Below are 6089 nucleotides of genomic sequence, written 5' to 3'. Positions count from 1 at the left end.
GATATCATCAATGAACACCACGACAAACTTATCCAGGAACTCCATAAACACCTTGTTCATCATACTCATGAAATATGCAGGGGTGTTAGTCAGTCCAAAAGACATAACCGTATACTCATCTAACCCATACCTTGTGGTGAAAGCTGTTTTTGGTATATCCTTTTCTCGTATCTTCAGCTGGTGATATCCCGATCGCAAATCGATCTTCGAAAACACTTTAGCTCCTTGCAACTAGTCAAACAAATCATCATCAGCAGTCGGTACTTGTTCTTGATCGTCACTTCATTCAACGCACGATAATCAACTACCATTCTTAATGATCCATCCTTCTGCTCAACCAAGAGCACTGGGGCTCCGCATGGTGATGAACTTCATCGACTGTAACCTTTCTGCAATAACTCCTTAATCTGCTTCTTGATCTCTTCCAGATCATTTGCGGGCATCCGGTATGGTCTCTTCGATATCGTTCTGGTGCCTAGCAATAGTTCTATCAAAAACTCGATGTCTCGATCTGGCGGCATACCTGGTAGCTCCTCTAGAAATACATCTGGGTAATCCTTCACTATAGGCACTTCCTCCTGAATAACTCCTGAGAGAGAATCTACTTCAGTCCTCCTAGGCGCATGGCTAGATACATACTTGATCCGGGGTGGTGAGTAAAATCAACTTACTCGCGCAATCAATGTTTCCCCCATACATCGATAGCCAATCCATGCCTAGTATCACATCCAATCCTTGTGACTCCAAAATTATCAGGTCTGAGGGGAAAACATGGCTTCCAATGGTCAATGGCATCTGAAAACATCCTTGACTTGTCATATACTCCGCTCCTGGTGAGCTTACTAACATAGGTGTCCTAAGTACTTTAGTGGGCAACTTATATTTATCCATAAATCCCCTTGAAATGTATAAATGCGATGCACCAGTATCAAAAAGAACAATTGCAGTAAATGACTTAACCAAAAACTTAGTGACAACTGCATCAGGCTGCTCTTCAACCTCCTCCACGTCCATGTGGTTCACTTGTCTCATGTTGAAAGGGTTGGGCTTCATCCCAGAGCTTCCATTGCCATTTCCATTCTTCGCTTTAGGGCACTAAGTGGCATAGTGCCCAGTCTTCCTGCACTTGAAACAAGTAATGTGACTTAGGTCCTTCTTGGCGGGTGTGGCTGGATTAGAGCGGTTCTGATTGCTGCCTGCTCCATTCCCGTTCCCATTCTTGGGGCCACTGTGGTTATGCGAACTACCTCCATTGTGGGTATGGCCTCCATGGTTATGGGTATATCCTCCCGAGTTCGGGGTAAAATGCGGCTTTTGCTGAGCTCCTGAATTGTACTTTCCTTGCCCATACTTCCTCTTGCGGCTCTCAATCTGCTGCTGCTTCCCTTCAATCATAAGAGCCTTGTCTACTAGCTCCTGGTAGTTGTTAAGTGTTGCCACCATCAACTGCATGCTCATCTCATCATTCAGCCCTTCCATAAACTTCTCCTGCTTCGCGGCATCTGTGGCCACATCATCTGGGACATAGCGAGATAGCTTACTAAACTCATCTATGTACTGAGCCACAGTACGGTTTCCCTGGTGCAAGTTGCGAAACTCACGCTTCTTCATGCTCATAGCTCCAGTTGAGACATGGGCTGTGCGAAAAGCTTGTTGAAACTGATCCCAAGTGACATTGGCTATAGGGAAAGTGGTCGTGTAATTCTCCCACCATGCGGCTACGGGTCCATCCAATTGATGTGCGGCAAAACACACATTCTCAGCATCTGTGCAACCTACAGTGGTCAACTCCCTTCCAATCCTACGCAGCCAGTCATCAGCAACTATTGGCTCGGTGCTACTAGAAAACACCGGCGGTTGCAACCTCAGAAAGCGAGCTAAGTTGTCAATTGGAGGTGGTGGTGGCGGGTTGTTGTTGTTGTTGCCTTGGTTCTGGACTAATAGCTGTATCAAGGCATTCTGCTGCTGGATCAACTAGGTGAGCTCCGGTGGGAAGACAAATCCAGATTTATGTCTCGGAGGCATCTGATGGGTTTAGAGTGGAGAGATTAGAATAGAATGAGGTCTAATGAGAAAGCACTACCCATATGCACATGAGTCAAACACAAACATATCACACCAAATCAATTTCAAACAAGGGCATACAATCGGTCTAGTACTATTGTTACAAAAGTTCTCGGACTACTACTATATACATGGGGAATACTACTATTCATATGGTGGTCATCTAGAAATTTTGATCGGTGGAAGACTCCATGATATCTGCTCTAGATTCGTCTTCATAATCATCATCACTACCATTAGGGTCGGAGTCGGTGTCGTCGATGATGGTGTAGTCTTCAGAACGAATTTCCTTGGGTTCGTCGTCTTCTCCTCCTGGCGCGGGGTCTCCCATGAAAACTCCTAGCTTCCTCGTCAAGTCATCATTCTTCTCCACTAATATTGCGATTTCTTCCTCATATCCATCACTTGTAGACTTGAGTTCCTCTTCTAGCTCTATGATCCTTGTCATTGCCTTCTTCAAATCTATCATGCTTGCGCACATCTGGTTCTCCTGGCGTCGAATGTGCTGGTTTAGCTCCTGGATGCAAGTTGCAATGGACATGTCCCCCTGGTGCTGATCACCTCCCATTGCTCATCGCCACGCCCACATATCTGATAGATAGTGTCCTCTAGCTCCTATTTGTAGACTTCTCCAATTCTTCCCATAGCAATGTGGGCTGCCATGCTCTTGCCTAGACTCTAGGTGGGTGCATCAAAAGAAAACTCTATCGGCTCAGTGACTGGCGTGACTATCCTTCCTAGAACTTGAACTCAAATCATCCAACGCTCCTCTTCTGGTAAAGTGGTGGTGTAGGTCCCGATGAAGCTGGGTATTCTGATGTTCAAGTACCTAGTAACTTCCTTCAAGTGTCGTCCAAAGGGTGTATCTTCATCCGGTTGAGCAAACTTGTTCCTTGAGTCTGCCATCCTAAAGAGTAGAAAATGGAGAGGAGTCAGAAATGTGTAGAGAAGAGTGACCCATGGCTCATCTTAGTGGTCGTGTCCTACATTCAGCGTGTGCTCTGATACCATCTTGTAGCGATCCGACCTCAGACGGTCAAATCTCTGTGTTCAGTGTCATCCCTGGATCGGTAATGCTGACACACACAGTACTTGAATGGATTTATAACAGAGTAGCAGTCACACACTTATTACATTGAATGTCCCAAAAGAGAACTTATTACAATAAATATGCCTTAAGGCCATCTACATAAGATAACAACGGAAGGCTTGGAAGATAAAGTGAGTCCATCAACTCCAACGATATAGCTGAGTGCATGACAATGGCCTAACGCACCTTACTCTTCGTCTGAAAAATCTGCAACATGATATGTTGCAGCCCGAAACGGGTTAGCACATGGAATATGCTGGCAATATAACATAGTAGAGCAACGAATAGATAAATACTATCACTACATGCATATATGGCTGGTGGAGGCTCTATGGTTATAATGTTTTTGCAAAAAGCCAATTTTTCCCTACAACAAAGGAATATTTTTTGAACTATCATGGTGGTTGAAACATCATTGAGAAGGTTCCTCCAACTCAATCCCAATTAAAGTAATCATTATCAACCCGTCAAATTAATTTAGAGTGAAGAGATCAAATCAATAATTCAAGTACCAGATACTCTAGATGTCCATAACCGGGGACACGGCTAACCATGATTAGTGTGTACACTCTGCAGAGGTTTGCACACTTTTCCCCACAAGACTCAATCTCCTCTGTTGGATTTCTCGCACTACAAGGTGTTTGAGAAACGGATGACCGAGACACACTCTTTCAGAAGCATTAACTCTTTACTCTGGGTAGACAGTTACACCTACTTTCCCCTACATCTGCTAGCCTAACACTGAAAGCGGTCACGCAACATACTCAACTATGCCAGAGCCCATAATGGCTTGTGGCTGCACACGGAAGTTTCTAGCATGAATAATCTTATGATCCCTTTGAGCCTGGGTGGCAGACCATAGGATGATCACACGGGTACTCCGGGATATACTAGGACAACACTAGATTCTCCAGGTGCCCACAAGCAATCCACCCAAATGTGTATTAAAGTTACCACCTTAAGTTGAACCATTAATTAATAAACTCACATCTGTCATGGATACACTCAAACCCAAACCACGTCTACGAGCATAGCATGGCAATATAAGCTTAATGTAGAAGTAACTCCCAAGGGTTTGATAATAAAACAGGTAATAGGTTCTACCTCATCATCTACTTCCCAGACCCACATGTTAAGAGATCCTACTCATGCAATGTGTGAGGGTTGAAACTAATGCATAAAAACTGGGTAATAAAGGGGTATGATCAATGTGTTACTTGCCTTGCTGGCGATCTGCAAATCCTAAAGACTAGTAGTAGCACACTTCGCACTCTGGGAATTCTATCACAAACAAACAATAGAATAGATAAGCACTCAAGCAAAGATGCACGGGTAAAACTCAAGTAAGAAGATCGAATCTGAAAACTCAACTGAAGAGATTCGATTTGCAAAAAGAATCAAATCAAACGGAGCAACGAAACTCAAACTACGAAAGAAACAAGATCCATTTACTAATCTGGACTAAAGTCAAATTTTACAGTACCAAAATCTTGTTCAAGTTGGATAAACAGAAAGAGGGCTACGAGACGACGATCTAGGCGCTTGTTTCACCTGATTTGGATAAATGAGCGAAAAGATAAACTAAAACGAAGATTAGGCCAAAAATCGCGATCGAAAATAATCGCGGAAAACCCTGGAAAATAAAACGAGACAAACAGGCTAACGAACGAATGTTCGCTGTCTGCGGCTAACTGACGAATAGTGTTCGTTAAAACGAACGTACGGACGAACGTCCGCTAAATAATAAACCAACGAAAAACTAAACCGAACCGTAATCCAAAAAAACGAATCTAGGGTTTACTAAAAAACTGATCGGTTTTCCCCGAGAAAAACCGGACGGCGGCGGCAGCGGCTACCTCGGAGGCGGGGTCGGCGGCGGCGGGGCGACGGGGTGGCGATGGCGGACAACATCGGCGGCGTCGCGGTGGCACGAGCGGCGGCGTCGCGGGCTGGCGGCGGCGGCGCAAGGATCGAGGCGGCGGCGCGGTGGCTAGGGTTTGGGGCGGCGGGGCTGGCACCTGGGCTGGCGGCGGGGTGGGGCCGGGTGGTCGGGCCGCGGCTTATAAAGCCTGGACGGGAAGTGTCCGGATCGGGCACGGCCCAGTTTGGTCGGTGCATTTTTTTTAAATAATCCTAACGCGGAAAAACAAATAAATAAATACTAAACGAAGTCCAAAAATCCTGAAATAAATTTCCACGGTCCTCTAATAATATTGCACACAAAGTGAACATTTATTTGGGCCTCTAATGCAATTTTGAAAAACGCATATTTTTCCTAATTGAAATAAAATAGCAATAAAGTCCAAAAGAAATATTTATTTGATTTTAATATTTTCTCTAATATTCCCTTTATTTTGGAGAAGTCATATTATCTCCTCTCATATATTTTAATATGAAATATTTTCGGAGACAAAAATAATTAAAACCAAAGTGATCCTTGTTTCGATATTTGACAAAATTAAAATATGAAAAACGTGAAATCCCCAACTCTCTCCGTGGGTCCTTGAGTTGCTTAGAATTTCGAGGATCCCAAAGCAAAAATGCAGTAAAATATGATATGCATGAATGACCTATGTATGACTGACTGAACGGTGTGCTTTAGTATTTTTTTGAAGAAATGCTCTCTTGCTTCACTTAGATTAAATTGAGAGTTAGTAAAATTTTCAAGAAATTCTCTCTTGCATCACTTAAATTACTTTGAGAGAAAGAAATATTACGCTCATGATCTTCAGTTATATTTGTTTGAGGTTATCAAAAGCAACACATGAAAATTAGTCCCAAAGTGATCGATATCCAAGAAGGATATAATAAAAACTTCCATGAAGATCATTGGACAAAATAAACTTGATTCTTGGTTATAGTTTTGAGATATGATGATGTAATATGTAAGTCATGTTGATGAGTAACTGTGATTTAGTAAGAATATATTACTTGC

Source organism: Triticum dicoccoides, chromosome 6A (genome assembly GCF_002162155.2).
Source record: "Triticum dicoccoides isolate Atlit2015 ecotype Zavitan chromosome 6A, WEW_v2.0, whole genome shotgun sequence".
In the NCBI taxonomy this organism is placed as follows: Eukaryota; Viridiplantae; Streptophyta; class Magnoliopsida; order Poales; family Poaceae; genus Triticum; species Triticum dicoccoides.
The sequence above is the reverse complement of the archived record's forward strand: the minus strand, read 5'-3'. Positions refer to the sequence as shown.